Source organism: Triticum urartu, unplaced genomic scaffold, assembly GCF_056163025.1.
Source record: "Triticum urartu cultivar PI428250 unplaced genomic scaffold, HENAU_Tu73 scaffold1807, whole genome shotgun sequence".
In the NCBI taxonomy this organism is placed as follows: Eukaryota; Viridiplantae; Streptophyta; class Magnoliopsida; order Poales; family Poaceae; genus Triticum; species Triticum urartu.
Genome location: NW_028260257.1, coordinates 1 through 24,726, shown reverse-complemented (window position 1 = coordinate 24,726; position 24,726 = coordinate 1). Strand labels below are relative to the sequence as shown.

Here is a 24,726-nt window from a genome sequence, read left to right as displayed (position 1 = left end):
TTTAATATATTTCTCGAAATAGCTCAATCCTTTTTTGCTAAGACCAGCATAAAAATATGCCGCTGACGTGAGTAAAGCTAAAGCAACAGTAGTATTTATATCATTCGTGGGCGCTGCTAATTCCCCATGGGGTAACTCTATAATTTTCCAAGGTAAAAGAGCACCCGACCAATTCGAAACAAAAATAAAAAGGAACATAGTTCCAATAAAGGGAACCCAGGGACCATATTCTTCTCCAATCTGAGTTTTGCTCAAGTCTCGAATAAACTCAAGGACATATTCAAAAAAATTCTGACCGTCGGTCGGGATGGTTTGTGGATTCCGAACAGCTATGACAACTGAACCTAGCAAGATAGTAATTACGACCCAAGAAGTGATGAGTACTTGGGCATGAATTTGGAAACCTCCTATTTGCCAATAGAAGTGTTGGCCTACTTCTACACCCGATATATCGTATAACCCCTTGAGTGTTTTAATGGAACAAGGTATAATATTCATATTGTCCTCTGATAAAAATTGAACTTCAAAAAAGGAATTCTTTTGATTCAACCATCTCTTTCTCAACTCAGCAACTTGAAGTATTAATCTTATATTTAGGATACCAAGAAAGCACATCAGATCATAATATATATCAATACCCTCTAATATATATCAATATTCCCCTTCTTTTTTCTATGCAAAAAAAATTCTATGCAAAAAAAAAGATATAGTAAAGTAAGTGATTCCATAAATTTACGCAGTTGCCCAAGAATTCACTATATATTCTTAATCAACGATTTCTTATATAGAGAGAACGGCCCTCACAAATTGAAAATACTAATTTGTTAAGAATCAATCGAATTGAAGTCATAGTGTCATCGTTGGCTGGAATCGATATATTCGCGAGATCCGGGTCACAATTTGTATCGACTAAAGAAATAGTAGGAATCCCCAAAATGGCACATTCCCGAAGAGCTATATACTCTTTTTGCTGATCAAGGACGATCACAATGTCTGGCAATCTCGTCATATATTTGATCCCGCCGAGATACCTTTGCAAAGTAGATAATTTTCTCTTCAAGATTGCCACATCTCTTTTTGGGAGATGGTGGAATTTTCCCATTTTTTCTTCTGCTCTTAAGTCTCTAAATTGAGAAAGTCTAGTTTTCGTAATCGACCAATTCGTTAACATACCACTGAACCACTTTTTATTAACATAATGACAACGAGCCCTTATTGCAGCTGATGCTACTAAATCTGTTGCTCTTTTTTTGGTACCAACAATTAAGAAACTTTTTCCCTGACTTGCTGCATCAAAAACTAAATCACAAGCTTCTGATAAAAAACGAGCCGTTCTAGCGAGATTTATAATATGAGTACCTTTACGCTTTGCCGAAATGTAAGGGGCCATTTTAGGATTCCATTTCTTAATACCATGACCAAAATGAACTCCTGCTTCTATCATCTCTTTCAAATTAATGTTCCAATATCTTCTTGTCATTTTTTCCACACTTCCTTTTTTTTAATCCTACCATTCCATTACGGAATTTAGTTCTTTTTGAAGATTAAGAAAGATCCGAAATAGCTTGAAATAAATAATAATTGTTCCGAGAGAACCTTGTACTAAGATAAGAGTTGGCCATTGATACATGGTATAAACATAACCACCTTAATGAATTAACTGACTTGTTTTACTTATTAAAATAAAAATCTTAAAAATCTAAAATTTGACCTGTTAGTGTTCTAAGTTCAAAAGTCTAGTAAAGTAAAAAATATTTTTATGGGGGTTCTTATGTCTCATAAAAATTGTTTGTTACGTCAGAATCTGAAGAAACTAATTCTGTATGGAGAAACAAAAAATCTCTCATTTCCGACGCGAATAGATTTTTTTTTTTTATTTCGAAATAAAGGTTCTTGTCTTGTGGGGAACGATGCACAAATTTTTGGAATCCGGTACCAACAGGTATAATCCCCCCCAGAACTACGTTTTCTTTCAAGCCTTTCAACCAATCAATGCGACCTCGTAGGGCAGCTTTTGCTAAAACTCGAGCAGTTTCTTGAAAACTTGCTTCAGATATGAAACTTTGGGTATTCAGGGAAGCCCTTGTTATTCCCAATAAGATTGCCCGATAATAGATCGATTCATCCAAAGCTCGTCCTGCTCGTTCCGCTCGCAATAGTCCGATTAATTCCCCAGGCGAAAAAACATTAGACATTCCATCTTCGGAAACCCGCACTTTTGATGTTACTTGGCGTATAATAATCTCTATATGTCTATTATGGATCTGTACCCCTTGGGATCGATAAACCTTTTGGATTTTATTAACCAAAGAGATACGACTTTGGGCTATGGTTAGCTCAGCTCCAATCAAGAATCCCCAAGGGACCCCAAGAATTCTTGGTATACGCTCATTCCAATCCTCAATTCTCCTTTCGAGATTCGGGGATAATGAATCAATTGAACGCGCTTCAAAGATTTGTTCCACTTTTGGAAGACCTTGCGTTATGTCACTAGATCTCGATTTTTCATATATAAACGTAACTAACCTATCTCCCTTGTAAAGGATTTCTCCATAATGACCATTAACAGTTGCTCCTGTAGTGGCCAAATAAGGTTTAGCTGCTCTTATAACAAAGGAATTCATATTTACAATGAAAATTTGACCGGATTTTTTTATGTGCGATTTAAATAGACATACATTTTCACAAATAAATTGTCCAAGGTGAATTATTGCCAATGTCTCTTCCCAAGAATCATGATGGACAAAGTGACAATTCAAAAGGAATGGATCCAACATTATGTTACTATCGAAATTAGAAATCCTTTTATTTTCATCTATTAAAGAGTATTTAAGTTCTTGAAGTACTTGGAAGGTTTGTTTTAAATTGTCAACGAACAAATATTTTTTTAACAGGATTTTATTATGCGTTAGTAAATAGTAAGATGAAGAAAAATGCGATATACTAGCTACAATAGCGCCTAAGGGCCCAAAAATTTCTCGAATAGGAATTCTAGGATTCCATTCTTTTATCGCATTGGGATGTTTTGAATTCTTGAATAAACCAATTCGAGAACAGTTGGATGCCGACAAAATCATCAAAGAGTGGTATTCTTTATTTCGATTCAACAAAGTGCCAATAGCTTCTGGATGTTGGCTAAGTGATTCAATCTTCGCCTTGGAATAAAAAGAATTGATATTGGCGCGATCTAACCTATTATGGGGAATCGGTCCTGCACTTGTCCTACCATACCTTTTTCGTGTATACGAAATAGTGGACTTGACTAACTCAATTCTTAGGAAATCGCGAATAAGATCATTTGCTCTTACCTCAACAAGGGAAGCACCAGCCTTTTCTTTTTCTTCTTGTTCCCAATTCACTACTAAGCAAGTTCTAACAAATTGACTATTTGTGTGATAAATTCTTTGAGTTAACTTGCTATTTTCATGAGAAATAAAATTGACAAGTCGAATTTGGAGATTATTTTCTTCTTGCAAGAGATCCTGCGGGAAAAGTGTTGCTAAATTTCTTCCTTCGTCCATTTCATATGCCACTGTAGGGCGAACGGAAACAAAATACTTTTCCTTGCTCTTGAGAATTTTTTTCCGTTGAACATAGACCCAATTTTTCCTTTTTTTTGATTCCTTAGAATCTTTTTTTTGTCTTTCTGGCGGTATCAAACAGCCACCTAATATCTTATCCGCCTCTTCAGGAAAATGAATATCTCCGGAAAATATTTTGAGTTCCGTATGGCTTTTTTTTCTCTTCACTCGGACCAGTCCGCCTAGTCGACTTCTTGTATTTTTTGTGAGTTGTGTATTCACTCCAATAATACTATTGTCAAGTATCTTTAGGGATGAAGATCTCGGCAAGATATGAAGTTCTTGAAGAATGAAAAAAAACCGATCTACTTCTTTTTGGTATTTTAGACTAAATTCTTTTGTTCCTCGATGCTCAATCAAACCCTCTTTTTTTAAGATGGAATCTTCCTCTGGGCTCTCGTATTCGTCCTCTGAATCTTCTTCTGAGTCTTCCTCTAAAGTACCATATTTTTCCTCTGCGCTTTCCCCGGGGCTGCCATATTCGTCTTCTGAGTCTTCCTCTAGAGTTCCATATTCGTCCTCTTGGGTCCTATATTTGCTCTCTGGGCTCCCATATTCCTCTTCTGAGTCTTTCTCTAAAGTCCTATATTCGTTCTCTGGGTTCCCATATTCGTTTTCTGGGCTCCCATATTCGTCTTCTAGGGTTTCATATTCGTATTCGTCTTCTAGGATTCCATATTTAGATTCTTCTAGGGTTTCATATTCATATTCGTCCTCTCGGGTCCTGTATTCGTCTTCTAGGGTCTCATATTCCTCTTCTGAGTCTTCCGCTCGAGTCCTATATTCTTCTTCTAGGGTCCTATATCTAAATTTAACAATTCCTGAACCCTTTTTATCTTTTCTGTATCGGGGATCGTCAAAATAAGCAAAAATAGTATTTCTACGTAAAACACCCATAAGGGGGATTTCAATCGAAATCCCAAAACAGGATATTAGTTCTTTCTCTTGTTCTTGATGATATTGTAATGGAATGACGAACCTATTTCTTCGCTTTTTCGCCAACAAATCTGAATTATCTTGAAAAATAGAAGGATAGATAAAATTCCAATGGCCATTGGACATGATTCGATCCGACGTTGAATAATCAAGAATTTCCCTATCTTTTTTACCATAAGTATTCATTTGATCTTGATCCTTGTGGAGTGAAAAAGACGCTATACTGGATCTGCACATACTTACTGACAATATCCATAAATGGCTTGTTTTTGGTAATCGGCGAAGATTACCATATTGATATTCGGGCGCATGGTAAACATCAGTACTCCAGTGCATTTCGCCGTCTGATTCAGAATAAATATGCTTTTGTACCCTTTCTTTAAAATGTAAAGTGGACGTTCCGGCACGAATCTCCGCAATTACTTGTTCGGATTTTACATATTGATCATTTTGCACTAGAATCAAGCTTTTTGAGGGAATATTCACACTATATAGAATATCTTGACTCTGAATAGTTACATGCAAGTCTATATAACATAGAAAAGCAGGCTGCCCATGACGGGTACGTGTGGGGTGAACCAAATTCTCATTGAATTTTATTTTTCCATTCGAAGGGGATCGTACAAGGTCGGCAGTACCCCCTGTGAATACTCCGCCAGTATGAAAAGTTCTTAATGTTAGTTGAGTCCCTGGCTCCCCAATTGATTGACCTGCAATAATACCTACGGCTTCTCCCAATTCGACCAGATCACTATGAGTAGGACTCCGGCCATAGCATAATTGACAGATCCAAGAAGTGCTTCGGCAAGTAAAGGGGGTTCTAATATATATTGGTTGTGCTCGAAATGGTTGTGCTCGAAAGGCAGTTATGAATCGATTGACTAATCCAATTCCAATATCTTGATTTCGCGCGGCAATGCATCGTGAACCGATATATATATCGTCTGCTAATACACGACCAATTAGTGTTTGGACAAAAAGTTTTTCCGTCATCCCATTTTGAGGACTTACAGAAATACCTCGGATAGTACCACAATCTCTTCTACGCACAATAATATGTTGAACTACTTCAACAAGTCTACGTGTAAGATATCCAGCATCTGCTGTTCGCACAGCAGTATCTACAACCCCTTTGCGGGCTCCATAGCAGGAAATTATATATTCTGTCAAAGAAAGTCCCTCGCGTAAATTGCTTTGAATAGGTAAATCAATCATTTGTCCTTGAGGGTCCGACATTAATCCTCTCATACCTACTAATTGGTGTACTTGAGATGCATTTCCTCTGGCTCCTGAAAAAGACATTAGATAGACTGGATTAGAAGGATCCGTTATCCGAAAATTTGAATTCATTTCTTGTTTCAAATATTCACTTGTCGCATACCATATCTCAACAGATTGGCGTAATTTTTCTACCGCGTGTACAGCCCCATAATAATAGTGTTTCTCCAAAAGAAAACTCTGTTGTTCCGCGTCTTGGACTAACCATCCCTTAGAGGGTATTGTTAAAAGATCCTCGATTCCTAACGAAATCGATGTAGTAGTGGCTTGATGGAAGCCCAGAGTCTTTAGTTGATCCAGTATATGGGATGTATATCCCATTCCAAAATGATCTATTAATCTGCTAATAAGTCGTTTCATACCAGTTCCGTCTATCTCTTTATTATGAAAGACCAGATTGGCCCGTTCCGCCATACATAAGTACCCCCTTTTCGGCTGAGTAGGATTCGACAATTGCTGAGTAGGATTCGACAATGGGCCTGAGTCAGTGATTCGAAAATTTAATTAACTTAATTGCCTCAATCTCAATCTGGATTCGCGTGGCAAATAATGATGATACTAGGGAAATCGGAATGCCCCCCGAAAGGGGAGGGGCATCGCCGAATCTAACTTTCTTGTTTAGGTAGTGTATGAATAGGCCTGACTAAATCCTTGTATGGCTTCCTCTATTTCTCTATAAAAAGAAATATGACCAAGAGTGGTTCGAATGTATATCGAACGAATTTCTTTTTTTCTATTTCCCATTATTAGATAGTGGGCATAAATCTCATGATAAGTCCCCAAAGATTCATATTGAACTTCAATCGGAACTTCTCTTGACCCAATGACGCGTTGATCCAGGTTCCATCGTAGCCACAAGGGACTATCTAAACTGATTAGTTTTTGTCTATAAGCTCCCAGTGCATCATAAGAACTAGAAAAATGGGGTTCTTTATCTTTCCTATATTTAAAATTATTATTATTATTGTAATTTACTTTTAGATTTGGGTAGTTTCTGCAACTATTATATCTATTTGCACAAATACCTCGACGCTTTCCAATCGTTAATACATAAAGCCCGATAAGCATGTCTTGGGTTGGTACGCAAATAGGATCCCCAATAGCGGGAGATAAGAGATTCATATGAGAAAACATAAGTAAACGGGCTTCTGCCTGAGCTTCCAAGGATAAAGGTAGATGAACAGCCATTTGATCTCCATCAAAGTCCGCATTGAAACCCTTACACACTAATGGGTGTAAAGAAATAGTACGCCCCTCTACTAAAGTGGGTTGAAAGGCCTGTATGCCTAATCTATGCAGGGTAGGTGCTCTATTTAACAGTACAGGATGTCCCCGCATAACTTCTTGAAGTATTTCCCATACAATGGGTTCTTTTTCCCAAATTTTCCTTTTAGCAATCCTTACATTAGAAGTGGCGCGTTTCGTGATTAAATCGCGAATTACAAATAGCTGAAAAAGCTTTATTGCTATCTCTAGAGGTAATCCACATTGATGTAATGAAAGCGAAGGACCCACAACAATGACAGAACGCCCCGAGTAATCGACCCGTTTCCCAAGCAGAGTCTCGCGAAACCTTCCCTCTTTACCTTCAATTACATCTGAAAGTGATTTGTATACTTTATTGTGACCATCCCTCGTCGGTTGCCCGCGGGACCCACTATCAAGAAGTGTATCCACGGCTTCTTGTACCAATTTTTCCTGGCACATTACTAAATCTGCTGGCGCTAATTCACTTCTTTTTAATAGATAGGCAAGATTGTTGTTCCGACGGATAACTCTCTTATAAAGTTCATTAATGTCTGAAGTCACTACTTTATCTCCAGACCTATAAACAATAGGTCTCAATTCGGGAGGAAGAACCGGTAATAAGCACAAAACCATCCATTCTGGTTCTACATTTGTTTGAATAAAATGTTTCGCCAATTGCATGCGTCTAATCAAAAAAACTTTTCTTATTCGTCTTTTTCTATCTTCCCACTCATCTCCACTATACCCCTCGTCTTCTAATTCCTTCCATTCGACCAAAGAATTCTCTATAATAATTCGCAAATCCAAATCTGCTAATTGTTCTCTAATAGCACCTGCTCCTGTCGCAATTTCCCGATTTCGAAATGTTGCAAAGCCTGGGGTAGAAAAAAAGGGAGAAATGCTGTGGTTACAGGATGCAATTTCCTCTTCGAATAAACCTCGTAATCGTAAAAAAGTGGGTTTTTTAGTGCTGGGCCTAGCAAAAGAGAAATCGCCGTATACTAGGCCCTCCAACTTCTTAAGAGGTTTATCTAAAAGATTCGCGATATAACTAGGAAGACCTTTCAAATACCACACATGAGTCACGGGACATGCGAGTTTGATGTATCCCATTTGATATCTTCGTATCCGAGAATCCACAAATTCGACCCCGCATTTTTGGCAAAATCTTTCGTCTTCGTTTTCAGCTCCGCTCGCTCGAGAATTGCCACAAGCGCAAATCCCGCTTTTTATGGGTCCAAAGATTCTTTCGCAAAACAATCCATCTTTTTCTGGTTTATCGGTTTTATAATGAAAAGTAGAGGGCCTTGTGACTTCGCCAACGACTTCTCCATTAGGTAGGTTTTTGTTAGCCCAAGCCTTTATTTGTTGAGGGGAAACGAGTCCAATTTGAAGTTGTTGATGTTTATATTGGTCAATCATAAAATAGAAATAAGAAAAGAATTTATATTTATTCCGATCAAACTTCCTCCCTATTAACCTGGAAGTTCTTTTCAGATACAAGGAAATGATTCAGTTCTAGAGCCAAAGATCGTAGTTCTCGAACGAGCACTCGAAAAGATTCTGGAGGATCCTCATGATTAGGTATTCTTTTTCCCCAGATCGTAGCATTAAGTATTTCTTGGCGAGCTATAAGATGGTCAGATTTATAAGTAAGTATCTCTTGTAAAATATGAGCAACACCAAATCCTTCTAAAGCCCAAACTTCCATTTCTCCTACTCGTTGTCCCCCTTGCTTGGCTCTTCCTCTAACCGGTTGTTGTGTAACAAGTGAGTAGGGCCCAGTAGAACGCCCATGAATTTTCTCATCAACTTGATGAATTAATTTTAAGATATAGGACTTCCCTATTAGAACAGGTTGCTCAAAGGGGTCGCCTGTTCTTCCATCAAATATTCTGCTTTTTCCCGGGTACTCGGGTTCAAATACCCATGGATTTTTTGTTTCTTTACTGGCTTCATATAATTCTGAAAACACAAGTTTTCTTGAAGCCTCTTGCTCATATCTCTCATCAAAGGGTGCTATTCTATAATGTTTCTTTAGCAGATCCCCCGCTAATCCGAGCGAGCTTTCAAATATTTGTCCCACATTCATTCGGGAGGGTACTCCTAAGGGATTGAAGACCATATCAACGGGTGTTCCATCTTGCAAATAGGGCATATCTTGCCTAGGCAAAATTTTGGAAATGATCCCTTTATTCCCATGTCTTCCGGCTACTTTATCCCCAACTTTGATTTCACGTTTCTGTAAAATATATACACGAACCATTATGTCGAGCGGGTCCCTTTGGATCCATTTCACATCGATAACGCGCCCTCTTCCACCTATAGGTAATTTCAGAGAAGTTTCTTTTGAAGTGGAAACCTCAAGGCCAAATATGGCCCGTAATAATCCAGCTTCCGCGATATAAGATGATTCGCTCGCTATCTGAGGCGTTAATTTACCTACTAAAATATCACCAGTTTCTACCCAGGATCCCAACCTAACAACTCCATTTCTGTCCAAATTGCGGAGTAAATGTTCTTCTAGATGTGGTATTTCTTTAGTGATTTTTTCAGCGGAGCCCTGGCTTGTCGTATCCGTCTGAATTTCATATTTCCGGATGTGAAAAGAGGTATAAATATCTTCATATACCAAACGTTCGCTAATTAGTACTGCGTCTTCAAAATTGTAACCTTCCCATGGCATATAAGCTACTAATACGTTTTTTCCTAAAGCAAGTTCGCCCCCAATTGTAGCAGCTCCTTCTGCTAAAATTTGTCCTTTTTTAATGGATTTACCCCGTGGAACCCGGGGTTTTTGGTGCATACAAGTATTTTTGTTAGAGCGACGGTGGTTAACTAAAGGAATACTTATAGTCTTCCCACTACTTGATAAAAGTATCTTATGACTATCAGTAGAAATGATCTTTCCCTCGCGTTCGGCTATAATGGAAACCCTCGAATCTAGAGCTGTTTGGCGTTCCAATCCAGTTCCAACAATGCATTTCTCGGACCGAGAAAGCGGAACTGCTTGGCGCTGCATATTAGAACTCATTAAAGCCCGATTCGCATCATTGTGCTCAATAAAAGGAATGAGAGAACCCCCAATAGAAAAATATTGGAAAGGAAAAATACTTCTAACATGAATCTGTTCCCATGCAATAGTCAAGAATTCTTGACGGTATCTAGCCGGAACAACCTGTTCTTCCTGAATACCTTGATTCAAGGACAAAGAATTTCCTGCTGCTATCATATAATATTCATCTCTATTTGGTGATAGATAAACCACCTGTCTCTCTTTTTTTTCTTTTGCTTTCTCAGCAGATATTTCATAAAACGGACTCTCTATGGATCCCCACAAGTGATCAATTCTCGCATGAATTGTTAAGGATCCAGTAAGTCCAACATTGATTCCTTCAGACGTGTCAATTGGACAAATACGCCCATAGTGACTCGGATGAATATCTCGGCTCCGAAAACTTGCGGTTCTCCCCGTCAACCCTCCAGGACCTAAACAACTCACTTTTCGCCCATGAACAGTTTGTGTCAATGGATTCGTTTGATCAAAAACTTGAGATAACGGGTATGTGCCAAAAAAGGTCTCATAAGTAGTTATTAATAAAATTGAAGTTGAAGTTGGAGTTACCAAAGTTTGGGGAGTCGGTTTCGATTGACGTATGAATACTCTACGAATAGTTTTTTGAACTGCATGTTGTAAACGACCAAGAGCCAATCCGAATTGATCTTGTAACAGATCCGCAACCGAACGAATACGTTTATTTTTCAAGTGATTCATATCGTCATCGTCAAGTATACCCGTTCCAAATTTCATTCCAATCAAATGATCCGTAGCGGCCAATACATCTCGTGGTAACAAGAATGTATTGTTCTGAGGAATATCAAGATTAAGTCTCCGATTCATATTTCGTCGACCAATCCTTCCTAATTCACATTTTTGTTGAAAAAATTTCTTTTGTAATTCCTCGCATAAGGACTCCGAAAATACCAGGTCCCCACCTACACAAGCAAATTGTTGATAAAACTCCAAAATAGCTTTTTCTTTTGACTCAATCCTCTTCTTCTCTTTAGCATTCGGGAAAGACAAGAAAATTTCAGGGTAGGAAACATTATCCAGAATTTCTCTTAGATTCGAACCCATAGCTGATGATAGAACTAGAATAGATATCTTTTGTTTTCTACTCACGCGAGCCCATATCCTTTCTTTTTTATCAATTGCTAATTCCGATCTCCCCCCCCAATCTGATATTATAGTGCCAGTGTAGATAGAAATTCCCTTATGATCTAATTCCGAGCGGTAGTAAATACCAGGACTTAGCAATATTTGATTGATCACAATTCGGTATATTCCATTTATAATAAAGGTTCCTAAGGAATTCATTATAGGAATGTTTCCGATAGAAATGGTTTGCTTTTGCACATCGAAACCAAAAATTAATCTCGCAGATACATATAATTCGGAAGAATAGGTGAGTGATTCATACACAGCATCTCTTTCTTTTATCGAGGGTTCTAGCAGTTGATATCCTTTCGCAAATAATTGAAATGCAATTTCGTGATCTGGATCTTTAATTGTTGGAAACTTGTCAAGTTCTTCTGCCAAGGCTTGATTAATGAACCTACAAAATCCCTCGAATTGGATCTGACTAAATCCGGGTATTGTGGACATTCCCTCGTTTCCATTCCGGAGCATCTTAATCTTAAGTTTCCTGTTTATCAAAGAAAAATTCCATTATCAGCTCACTCTTCATCAATCCCTATGGATCGATCTAGCAATCATGGAATCTATATTCTGTTTACTGAATCACATGAAATTCTAGGGAACTCCACATACGTATTTCATATATGTATTTCATACATATGAATAGAGACCATTTGGACGAAAGTTCGAGTTTGCCAGGGGTACAAATGAAATGAAAATGAATTGATAAAACATTCCTACAAAAAAAATTCTGCCACTTATACTTTATGTTATGATATTCTAATCAGATTGGATGGCAAAGATTTCTCATTTTATCTCCTTTCTATGAATGTAATAAAGCCGTAATATAATATACTAGAAAGTTTGACTTTACTTCGATTTAGAATAGCGTGCTTACTTTAATTTCTCAAAATAATTTGAGGGTTCTTTTTTATTTCGGATCGGAGTAGTATAATTGCTAGAAAATTCAGTATTTCATTGTGGAATTCTAAAATAAAGTAAGTCCCTTTTTTAAGTACATGCCAATCTAGTTATCCACCTCTCCCCATATCCATGCTTTTCTTTTATCGTAATTTCACTTGGGTACGCCAAGATAGTCAGGTTATACTCTATATCAGAGCAAATTTCCTTTTTTTATTCAAGATATTTAATTTAATACTTTGAAAAATTAAAGCATGATTCCCCATAGAGATATGTACATAAAGGGGATCTTTGGATAATAATGCTGTTCGGACCTAAAGTTTACCTATACACGGATTAAGCATAAAGCCATAATATTTTATTATGCCATTGAAGGGGGGGGAGATAATACCGATTTAAGAGTAGTTCACTACTGCAATAAAAAAAAGAGAATTCTAGTTAACGGTTCCAATTTATTCTGAATTTTGCAGCCTGTGAATAGAAATCCACTTTTTCTTCTTTTTCATCTCAATAGAAAGAAATGGGAAGTTTTATTGTGTTAACAATGTATGTTTTAAGATAGAATCTATCGAGGAGAATAATAGAAACTGGATCAAAAAAAGCAGGAATAGATTTTTTGAAAAAGATTGGAAAAAAGTAAGTAGAATTATATTCAAAATAAAAGGGGCTTTTCGTAAGAAAACGTGGATGAATACTTGCTGTTTTCTAGATTTTTGATCGGATTTTTTGGCGGCATGGCCAAGCGGTAAGGCAGGGGACTGCAAATCCTTTATCCCCAGTTCAAATCTGGGTGCCGCCTGATCAATAAAATACTTAGGTTTTTTTTATAGTGCTGATCGAATTCGATAAATTTTTACTTCGCATAAGTTCGGGCAAGAGAGTAACTGGGCCTGCCGATACTGGGTTTAGAGAAACCATACCATAGTTCTATCCTCAAACTAGGGTTAGGGTTTGTTTTGACGGTAGTGGCCAAAATGGTTATCAATAGGGGTGAGGTAGTGTTTCCTTATTCTTTTATTATATGAATTTGAATTGGTTCTTAATTGAGATTCGATTTGATAATTTTAAAATACGAGGATAAGATGTCAGAAATCTTGGTATCCAAAGAAAGTGTCCCTAAGGGGCATTCTTTTTTTTTTTCAATCTAAGATTCAAGAAGGGACTCCACGAAAGAATATCAAGACTTACTAATTATTATACATTTTTTTATCGTACATCTTATGTTACCTACATACACTAAAGTAAGGACTACTTAATTCTAACGAGAATCAGATTAAATAGGTCGATCAAAAATCAATTTAGGAGTTGTATTATGGATAAAATCTCTTCATTCTTTCATAGAATGATACAAAGCAAGGCTGCAGGGTTTAGGTCAAAAATAAACATTAGGTAAGGTAGGTATCCAATAAATATTTATCTATCGATAATTTTATGGTATATTCGGGCGTCCTTTGCTTAAAAAAAAAAAAAAGAGTAACAAAAGGAATAAAAAATCTTCCTATTCCCGCTTCTTCTATTCAGGACATCATTCCCGTACTCTTTCTTTTTTAAGGAAAAAAGGGCTATAGTATCTCGTATTTTTAATGCTCTCTAATTCTACCAGAATTCCTATAAGAATTTGTTAGGAGTAAATTCCTTGAACTGATTGATCCATGGCCTTAGGGCGGAATCCCTTTTTGACTCTGTACCCTTGATTCCACTATGATTATTGATCAATAGTAGAATAATCCCTTCATAGAAATAGGAGACATAATTTAGATGGATATAGTAAGTCTCGCTTGGGCTGCTTTAATGGTAGTCTTTACATTTTCTCTTTCACTAGTAGTATGGGGAAGGAGTGGACTCTAGGGATACTACTAATTGATTAAGTAATCAAATTGTTGTATCAATTCTTTTCTTTAATGGATCATTTTGCATTAATCATTTTGTCAAACGTTATTCTTTAATCTTTTTCTTTAGTTTTGTTTCACTCCTGTAAGAAACTCTTGTATTGTAAGTTGTAATGTAAGAAAGAGCCATTATACCAATTCAGAATTTCTACTAGAAATGACGAATGGTTAAAAAAAGTTCTATACATAAGAAAATTAGACTTTCTTCCACGGAACTATTCACGGCATATCACACATTTTCCATTTCCTTTTACTTTTTACTATAGTCTATTCTTCATATTATTTTTCTTTCCTTCCATGGATTCTTTGGTCAAGAATTGTCTTAGATTTTTTTATTTTGACCTGATTGAAATTAAGTGGATGCAATGAAAAAAGAAATTGAATTAGACTACTTAACTATTTCAATCTACTAATCTATTCTATGTAGATTCAAAGATAATATAATAGAAAGAATCTAAAGTGTCGTAGAAAAAACTATATGTAGTTCTTTCTACCACACTTTAAGATTCCAACCAGATCCTTTCATTTAAGACTTGGATTTTTTTTATTTAATCCCTTTTTAATTTCTTCAATGATTAATTGGAATTCCAATTAATTATTTTGGCTGACTGTTTTTACATAAATAATAAGTAAAAAAGAAGTAGGAACTAGAATGAACAGTGCAGTAGCAATAAATGCGAGAATATTGACTTCCATAACCTCTTTATTTTTTATTTTCACAATAACTCGGGATGTAATCCCATGGAGAGGAAAAAGGGGTATCTTGTAAATTCAAGGGTAGGGCTTGCATTCTGATAATACTGAATCAATTCAATATTATGAATATCGGATCTATCAAATCAATTCATGGATGAGAGTTATATTTCACGGATGAGAGTTATATAGTATAACATAGGAAGATCCTCTATCCACACTAAGACCAAAATGGGTTTTTTGATTGGATTAGGAATTCCCTCTTTTTTAATCCTTTTCTACTTTTTCTTTTCTATATCTCTAACCCACGAGCTTTCTTAATCTTATACTTTCTTAATCTTATACAATTTCCCTTCCTTTTTCTTATAGTTATACATACAATTATGTATGTATTATATGACCAACTTTCACTTTCTATGGGTCACATAGACATCCAAATAAGCAGTAGAAGTGAGATGGGGAAAAGAGGTCTGAAATAAAAAGGGAATACGATTTATGTATGGATTCCGGTAAAATACCGGTACTCTATTCCATAAGAGTGGAATAGGAAATTAAGATGAGGATGGTATCATCATAAAGAAAGATAGAGTAATATAATATCCTAAATTCTACTAATCCACATATCGTATGTGTGTCTTTCTTTATCGATTGGGAGTAGTGAAAAAAAAATTCCTATATGCCCTCCCTCCCTCTTTAATGAGAGATGCAAAATAAAAAAGTGAAGTAAGGGTGCCCTGTGGGTATTTGATCTTGCTCCCTGCCCCTTTTTTTCATGGAAAAAGGAAATATCAATTTCTCCATTCATTGAACCCTAGTTCGGGACTGACGGGGCTCGAACCCGCAGCTTCCGCCTTGACAGGGCGGTGCTCTGACCAATTGAACTACAATCCCCGCGGGGTGTATGGCATACCCATTCTTAAATAGAACCATAAGAAGATTCGATTCGTCTTTCGTACTCTAAGAAATAGACGAATCATATACTACATACCCACATATTATATTATACGTGGGTATAGTGAGAGTGACATAACTAGTATGTCGTGATTTTTTATCACTAAAAATGGATAATAATCCAGCCTTCAATAAGAAAAACTCTTTTGTTTGTAAGAAAGGAATGAGAGAGATATGGATTAGAAAAAAAAATTTCCCTTTTTTCTTTATCTTTTATTTCTATAGATCAGACATTTTATTTTATGGAAGAAAAACAAAAGGATTTAGTTCATACTCACGAAGCCCTAGATTTTTGGTTTGGGCCGAGCTGGATTTGAACCAGCGTAGACATTGTCAACGAATTTACAGTCCGTCCCCATTAACCACTCGGGCATCGACCCAGGAAGAATTTATTCTAGGGTTTTTGCTAATCTATGATTAACCTCCTTTCATAATACTCCCTACCCCCAGGGGAAGTCGAATCCCCGCTGCCTCCTTGAAAGAGAGATGTCCTGAACCACTAGACGATAGGGGCATCACTAGACGATAGGGCCATATACAACCGCTCGTGATTATACTATAATCATAGTATGAGCAGTTTTTTGGAATTGTCAATATACTCGAAAAGTATAAATAGATCCAAAGCAAAGAGTTTTTCCAACTTTTCTGTTATGTTTTCATCTAGGATTTTTTTTAGTTGATCGTTATAGATTAATTCTCCGTGCTTCATTTAGTGTTCATACCAAAAATGCATCCATCCCGCACTAAGTCATAAAATTCTCTAAAAATATAGAGAAAGTTTCAAAAACAAAGAAAAAAAGTGAATCAATTTAGTAGAAAAGTACTCTATCAGATTCGAACCAACGACTTACGTCTTAGCACGAGATTACTCTACCACTAATTTAAAAAGCCCTTTATCGGATTTGAACCGATGACTTATGCCTTACCATGGCATTACTCTACCACTGAGTTAAAAGGGCTTTTTATTTAATTCAAAAATTAGCCACTTGGATTTCCCATTATGGGTCTACTGCATAATGTACATATTATATATATAATATATAGAGATAGAGAGAGAGACATTATGTAGAGATTGTATATGTATATATCGATATCTTGAGAGCTCAAAATAAAATTAATAAAAAAAAACATACCCTACATAACATATCCAACTCTTCTTGGTTCAGGGTTTTCCGTTTCCGAAGACTAGTAAAATAGGCGGATTCTGGAACCCCAAGGATTCAACGGTATATGGATATGGAAAATATAAGATTTCCGATCCTAGCGGGAAAAGGCGGGGAACAGATACCCAATAGGATATAGGATCCTTGGGAGGAACTTTTGGTAATGGCCTTGATCCTCTATGCTATTTTTTATGTGTTCTTAGTTCTATTGAACTTTTTGCATTCTTTTAAACAAGAATCTAATAAACTAGAATTGAGTCAGTGGAAAAAAGGAGAGAGAGGAAAGTGTTAAATGGAGAGAGTCGACTAATCAGAGACTTTTAGGATCTTCTTTACATCAGGTAAATCTGTCGGCCCTGTCCGTTTTTTTCTTTAAGTTACGACTCTTTGCTGCTTACTTCTATCAAGCCATAGGGAAAGTCTATGATGAATTTGGAAAACTCATCTCACTCTTACTCTATGGCTCGGACTTAATGGGGGAAGAAAACATCTTCCATAATTTCTTTTTTGTTCAATTCTGGACAAAAAAGAAAAGGAAAAAAGGAATTTATAGGGACAGTGTTACCCCCTATATCCCCTAGTTTATATTGTAGGAATAATAAAACAATTTAGCAGTCTGACACACTTACGTCCTTGCAAAGTAAATAATTATTATTGTAGTCGTAACCGTAGAATAGGATCCTAATCAAAATAAATACATTTGGTTCAGGCGCTATTAGCATGGTAAGAAAAGATTTTTTTTACAGACCAGAGGGGCTATCTAAATCCTAAAGTAAAGGCGAGCGATCGAAGTAGAAGTACCAACGGCTCAGTGTCATGAACCTTCTCCATCTGATTCAATAAGGGGGAATTAGCCTTCTTGTCAAATGGCTATCCTTGACAAAGGGTACCATTTATACCATAATCTACAATGTAGCGGGTATAGTTTAGTGGTAAAAGTGTGATTCGTTCTATTAATAACTGAATTTGAAATGATATACTTAAGGCATCCTTAAGTTTTTTATTTTTATATTCCGATGAAAACTTTAGTTCTTATAAAGGATTAAATCCTTTTCCTCTCAATAGCATATTGAGGAAGAATATACATTCTGGCGATTTGTATCCAAAGACTAATTTAAATTGCATCCAAAATAAAAATAGGATTATGAGTACAGAGTCGCGAAGCATAATTTTGCATTGGATTAAGTATTCCAATTTTGAAAATATGAGTAAAGGATCTATGGATGAAGATACAAAAAAGTTGATTTCCAATCGTAACTAAATCTTCTTAAAATAAGGAATAAGGAAGCCAAATAGCTAAAAAACGATAGTTTTGGTTTACTAGAACCATCCGCATATTGTTTCAGCTCGGTGGAAACCCAATTCTTTTCCTCAGGATCTCTTGAATGAAATTAGGGAACGAAGTAAGTAGATTAGATGAATTTAGATAGAATTTCTATCTCCTACTCTATAAGGATCATCTAGAAAGCGGAGAGCTTTGGTTCCATTCAAATAGAAAAGCTGACATAGATGTTAAGTGGTGAGAATATCCATAAAGGAGCCGAATGAAATCAAAATTTCATGTTCGGTTTTGAATTAGAGACGTTAAAAATAATCAACCAACGTCGACTATAACCCCTAGCCTTCCAAGCTAACGATGCGGGTTCGATTCCCGCTACCCGCTCCATTCTGTATAAAAGGAGTATTCTATTTGTCTAGACATGTTAGAGGCTTGTATTCAAGCCTTTTTTGTCCACCAGTTTCTGGTACTCCAGAGCGGAGTAGAGCAGTTTGGTAGCTCACGAGGCTCATAACCTTGAGGTCACGGGTTCGATTCCCGTCTCCGCACTTAGCAGTCTGTATAAAAGGACTATTCTATTTCTCTAGATATGTATGGTAGAGGGGCGTATCCAACCCTTTTTTATTCATTAGTTCCCGGCCCTAGAGGGCAAAATTGAGCAGTTTGCGAAGTCACTTGCCTTCAAAAAAAGAAGGCGCAAGGCCTCTCCCTACCCTGCAGAAAATAAAAATGAAACGAAAGGGACAGTCTACCTCTCCCTTCCCTTTAAAAAAAGTTTGCCCGTTGTTTGTCTCAGTTAATACCCAATTTTTGGAGCTCTGTTGGCGAGTTCTATTTCTGCCTCTGGAGCGCCCTCTTTTTTTGAGTGGGATGCAAAGGAAGGGTAAGATAGTAAGGGATACGGCACTAGACTAACACCTAATTAATACTTAATTTAATATAAGTAGTTAAACAGTTAACTAGACTAAACTTTTTATCATAGTACTTTGATAAATTAAGCGGGCGAGCGGCGGGAATCGAACCCGTATCTTCTCCTTGGCAAGGAGATATTTTACCATTGAACTACGCTCGCTACGGTATATATTTTATAGCGTATATCCGCCTGGGTCGACCTTCTATGTCTGGGTCGACCGTTTCATTTCATTTTCTATTATATTAGAGTTTTCCTTTTTTTATTATCTGTCAATGAATATTCTAATGGGAATGGAATTTCATAATACTGAAAGAGAAGAGCTAGCAATTCGGAACGCAAATTGCGTTTTAATACGTCTCACTATTCTAATTTTTTAGAAGAAATGGCCTTTATTATTTCTTTTTTATGGGGTTAATAAATATTAACCAAATTTCATTTAAGAAATGAGAGAATTCAGAATAGCTACGAGAAAGACTAGTCCAATCCATAATGATGTACCGGAAAATACAACATTTTTATTATTTGACCAACCATCAGGAGAAGCAAATACAAGGGGTACACTAATTACTAAGACTGAGGAAGTCGCAATTAATGCAAAAACAGCTAATTGGAAAGCAATAGTCATATTTCTAATCCTCCAAGCTACCATCAAATAAAGTTGACTACATATTTGATCCCTCACTTAAACCAAAATTGTAAAAAAAATACAAGAAGTAGGAGGGGTTTAATCATGAATCCATTGATTCTTCTCTTTAATTCAAATTTATTACTTAAACCGCTTTTTTATTTGGATATGGGGGTGAGAAGAGATTATTTACTCTTTATTTCACAAGCGGGTATAGCGGATCCTGTATCCGTGTATACAGTATACAGAGATATATCGAAAAGGAACTTGTATCTGATATCTTTCTAGAGGCTAATAAATCTTTTTATTTTTTATATGGCTATGTTCTATTTGTAGGAGTAAAATAAGGATTAGGCTGTGGAGAGATGGCTGAGTGGTTGATAGCTCCGGTCTTGAAAACCGGTATAGTTCTAGGAACTATCGAGGGTTCGAATCCCTCTCTCTCCTTTTGCTTATTGAATACGTTTGTTTCTTTCATTTTTATTTATTTTTTTTTTCTGTCCCTTATCTTTCTTTCATAAAAAGGAATGAATGGCTCGGCTAGATGGAATAACCGAGCCAGAACAGAAAAAAAGTAGAACAGGTATAAATAAGAAAATCTTAGTTAAGAGGGTTCATGTAAAGAACAGGTTCCAAATCACGATCGATTCCCTTTTCAAAACCTGCTGCAGCAGCTCGGGCTCTTCCTGCATGCCATAAATGGCCCACAAAAAAGAAGAATCCTAGAACAAAATGAGAAGTTGATAACCAACTTCTAGGAGAGACATAATTAACTGCATTGATCTCGGTAGCTACGCCACCCACGGAATTTAAAGAGCCTAAAGGAGCGTGGGTCATATATTCTGCTGAGCGTCGTTCTTGCCAAGGTTGTATGTCTTTTTTCAACCTACTCAAGTCCAAACCGTTGGGGCCCCTTAGAGGTTCTAACCATGGAGCACGAAGGTCCCAAAAACGCATAGTTTCCCCTCCAAAGATAACCTCCCCAGTTGGGGAACGCATTAGATATTTACCTAAACCTGTGGGTCCTTGAGCGGATCCCACATTAGCTCCAAGACGCTGGTCTCTAACTAGAAAAGTAAATGCTTGAGCTTGAGAAGCTTCTGGCCCGGTGGGTCCATAAAACTCACTCGGATAAGCTGTATTATTGAACCATACAAAACAACAAGCGATAAAACCAAAGACAGATAAAGCAGCTAAACTATAAGACAAGTAAGCTTCTCCAGACCATACAAATGCACGGCGAGCCCATGCGAAGGGTTTGGTTAAAATATGCCAAATTCCGCCAAATACACAAATAAAACCCAACCATACATGCCCACCAATTATATCTTCTAAATCATCTACACTAACAATCCACCCTTCTCCACCAAAAGGAGATTTTAGTAAATAACCAAATATAACACTGGGACTAAGGGTCAAATTGGTAATTTTTCTTACATCTCCCCCCCCAGGGGCCCAGGTATCATATACACCGCCAAAATAAAGAGCCTTGAGTACTAGAAGAAAAGCACCTAGACCTAACAAAATTAAGTGAATACCCAAAATTGTAGTCATTTTATTTCTATCTTTCCAGACATAACCAAAGAATGGAAAAGATTCCTCAAGAGTCTCGGGTCCCAGAAGCGCGTGATAAATGCCACCGAAGCCTAAGACTGCGGAGGAAATTAGGTGAAGTACGCCAGATACAAAGTACGGAAAAGTATCTAGAACTTCCCCCCTGGCCCTACTCCCCAACCTAGAGTAGCTAAGTGTGGAAGTAAAATCAACCCTTGTTCATACATGGGCTTTTCTGGTACGAAATGGGCCACTTCAAATAGGTTCATTGCTCCGGCCCAGAATACGATTAATCCGGCATGAGCTACATGAGCTCCAAGCAGTTTACCGGACAAATTGATAAGTCTGGCATTCCCAGCCCACCAAGCAAAGCCGGTGGTTTCTTGGTCACGACCAGCTAAAACGAAAGTTCCATTAAAGAGCGTTTCCACGTGGTAGAACCTCCTCAGGGAATATAAGATTTTCATGAGGCTGATCCTGAGCTGCCATCCACGCACGAATACCCTCGTTTAAAAGAATATTTTTGGTGTAGAAAGTCTCAAATTCAGGATCTTCCGCTGCACGGATTTCCTGGGAAACAAAGTCATAGGCACGTAAGTTCAGAGCCAAGCCAACTACGCCAATAGCACTCATCCATAAACCGGTGACGGGTACAAATAGCATAAAGAAATGTAACCAACGTTTATTGGAAAAAGCAACACCAAAGATTTGGGACCAAAAGCGGTTAGCAGTGACCATTGAATAAGTTTCTTCAGCTTGAGTTGGGTTAAAAGCACGGAAGGTATTTGCACCATCACCGTCCTCAAATAGAGTGTTTTCTACGGTCGCTCCATGAATAGCGCATAGCAGAGCCGCACCTAATACTCCGGCAACTCCCATCATATGAAATGGGTTCAACGTCCAATTATGAAATCCTTGGAAGAAAAGGATGAATCGAAATATCGCTGCTACGCCAAAACTCGGCGCAAAGAACCAACCAGATTGCCCCAGTGGATAAATAAGGAATACAGAAACAAAAACAGCAATTGGACCAGAGAATGAGATTGCATTATAAGGCCGCAATTGAACAGACCGAGCAAGTTCAAATTGGCGTAACATGAAACCTATTAGTGCAAAAGCCCCGTGGAGAGCTACAAAAGTCCATAGACCGCCTAATTGACACCAACGAGTAAAATCTCCTTGTGCTTCGGGCCCCCATAGTAGCAACAAAGAGTGTGCTAAACTATTGGCAGGGGTAGAAACTGCTGCGGTTAAGAAATTACAACCTTCCAAATAGGAACTAGCCAATCCATGGGTATACCAAGAAGTTACAAAAGTTGTCCCTGTAAACCAACCCCCTAAAGCGAAATAAGCACAAGGAAAGAGCAATAGGCCAGACCATCCTACAAAAACGAAACGGTCCCTTCGTAACCAGTCATCCATAGTATCAAATAGATCATTTTCTTCTTTAGGAATTCTACCAAGGGCTATAGTCATAGTGATCCTCCTATTCAATTACTTCAACCATTTCCGAGCACCTCATATCACTTTCCAAGGCATATGATAGTTTTATTATCTGTGGACGATTTCTTTCTCGTTCAATGCCCTTTTTCAATGGTCTCGAAGAGAGAAATTTCCCATTTTTATCTATGGAGTCACAGTCACAACCGAGGTCGTGGTAAATCCATGAATTTGATTCGATTTGTTTTTCTTATACTATTTATTTGTTTTTCTTATACTATAGAAATAGAAATAAATTGTTTTTCTTATACTATAGAAAGAAATAAACCTTTGAATTCAGCATTATTCCAAGACTCCTATTTCAAAGTCTATCTTTTAAGGGAAAAATGCAAATAAAAGTAACCCTTCTTTTCCCATTCCCTCTCTATTGCATGGGTGGAAGAACTAAAATAATAGAGGATTCTGAAAAAAAAAAATGGACCTTCGAAATCCAATTTTATGTGTAGCGCAAAGGAGTTGCGATTTCTTCTTATTCCTATAGAACATCTAGTAACAAGAATATGAAATCGTAAATAGCGAAAAATTCTTGTCTTGCGCGGTCTAAGTCTAAGGAAATAAAAAAAATTCGCTTATACAATTTCATCTACATCGAATTTATATATCAGAATAGCGGATAGAGGCATCATTAAAGGAGTCAGGTCTACTTACTTTATGCTTCTTTCCAATTTTATGGTGGATTTGATAAGAACCCTTTTTGCTTTCTTGATAAATAATCGACAAAAAAAGCGTTTTTTTTATATAACCTGCTTGTTTTATTATAATTATAACAAGTCCTATATGGAAATGCCCGCTAAAGAGAAAATCTATTTGATTGTCTCTCGGCCAATATCGATTTTTAGAAAGAAAAAACAAGAATTTTCTTCTTTTTTATTAACATTAAGAAAAAAGAATATAATTAAAATGGAATTGGCAATATAATTTTTATAGACTTTTGAAAGAAAAAAAAGGGGTTTTTGCAACCGTTATTTCTTATTTCTTGCCTATATCATATCACGGAAACCTTCGCTTTGGAACGTGAGAGATGGCTGAGTGGACTAAAGCGGCGGATTGCTAATCCGTTGTACAATTTTTTTGTACCGAGGGTTCGAATCCCTCTCTTTCCGCTCCCTTGGATCATTTGGGACTTTCGAATTGGAAAGAATTCTGACCCCCGGATTTTCTCATAGATAAATGTACGAAACAAATCCAATAAGAAAAAAAAAAACTGAATTTTTACTCCTCGCGTCCAGGATTCCGTCCTGGGTCATTAGATAAGAATCCAAAGATAAAGAGTGAAACAAAGAATATCACTACTGTATAAACAAAAAGTTTGAGAGTAAGCATTACATAATCTCCAAGATTTTTTTTAAGGAATAGATTACCAGTTTTTCCTTACCACACGGATCCACTAGGATGGTTTTTTTTTATACCTAAAAATGCAAAAAAGAATTCTTGAAAAAAATTGCAAGATTCTTTTATAATAAGCACTCTTATCAATAGCAAAAATAGGGTTAGGTGGTTAGGTATTGTGTAGGTACCTTTAGGTACCTGCTCAACCTAGGTGCAGGGGAGTAGAAAGGCTGATCCAAATTTATTGCTGTAGCTACCCATTCAATGTAGAAGAATTTAAATTTTAGAATCGAAGGTTCATAATATAAAAATATAAAACTTCTCGGCTTTTACCCATTTTAAAATTTTTTTGGAATGAACACATCATTCAATTGGCATACAGAGTACTAAAGATTTCATCGAAAACTTACAGCAGCTTGCCAAACAAAGGCTAATAGAAAAAAGAATAGAGGTATAACAGGCATAATATCCACGATTGGATTGAAAATAGCATAAGCTTCGGGTAATTTGGCAAAGAAAAAACTAGTAGGATAAAGAACAGAATTAAACAGATACAGGTTAAACTAAGTATATTAGGCATAACAAGCATTTCATTCTTGTAGAGTAATAATTGGATTTTTCTTGAGTTATTTTTTTAAGGGAAAGAAGGAAAAGGCAGATTCAAAATC

The 24,726-nt window shown here is 36.8% G+C and overlaps 7 non-coding genes across 7 annotated transcripts; 3 read left to right on the top strand and 4 right to left on the bottom strand.

Annotated features, from left to right (window-relative positions):
• The first annotated feature begins 12,890 nt into the window (after positions 1 to 12,890).
• On the top strand, positions 12,891 to 12,961 carry TRNAC-GCA (transfer RNA cysteine (anticodon GCA)). The gene has a single exon. It is a non-coding gene; the product is annotated as a tRNA-Cys (tRNA).
• Positions 12,962 to 15,561: 2,600 nt separating this feature from the next.
• On the bottom strand, positions 15,562 to 15,635 carry TRNAD-GUC (transfer RNA aspartic acid (anticodon GUC)). The gene has a single exon. It is a non-coding gene; the product is annotated as a tRNA-Asp (tRNA).
• A 358-nt stretch (positions 15,636 to 15,993) lies between these two features.
• TRNAY-GUA (transfer RNA tyrosine (anticodon GUA)) lies at positions 15,994 to 16,075 on the bottom strand. Its single transcript has one exon. It is a non-coding gene; the product is annotated as a tRNA-Tyr (tRNA).
• Positions 16,076 to 16,582: 507 nt separating this feature from the next.
• On the bottom strand, positions 16,583 to 16,654 carry TRNAT-GGU (transfer RNA threonine (anticodon GGU)). Its single transcript has one exon. It is a non-coding gene; the product is annotated as a tRNA-Thr (tRNA).
• Positions 16,655 to 18,612: 1,958 nt separating this feature from the next.
• TRNAM-CAU (transfer RNA methionine (anticodon CAU)) lies at positions 18,613 to 18,686 on the top strand. Its single transcript has one exon. It is a non-coding gene; the product is annotated as a tRNA-Met (tRNA).
• Positions 18,687 to 19,138: 452 nt separating this feature from the next.
• TRNAG-GCC (transfer RNA glycine (anticodon GCC)) lies at positions 19,139 to 19,209 on the bottom strand. The gene has a single exon. It is a non-coding gene; the product is annotated as a tRNA-Gly (tRNA).
• An 825-nt stretch (positions 19,210 to 20,034) lies between these two features.
• Positions 20,035 to 20,122, top strand: TRNAS-UGA (transfer RNA serine (anticodon UGA)). The gene has a single exon. It is a non-coding gene; the product is annotated as a tRNA-Ser (tRNA).
• Positions 20,123 to 24,726: the final 4,604 nt, after the last annotated feature.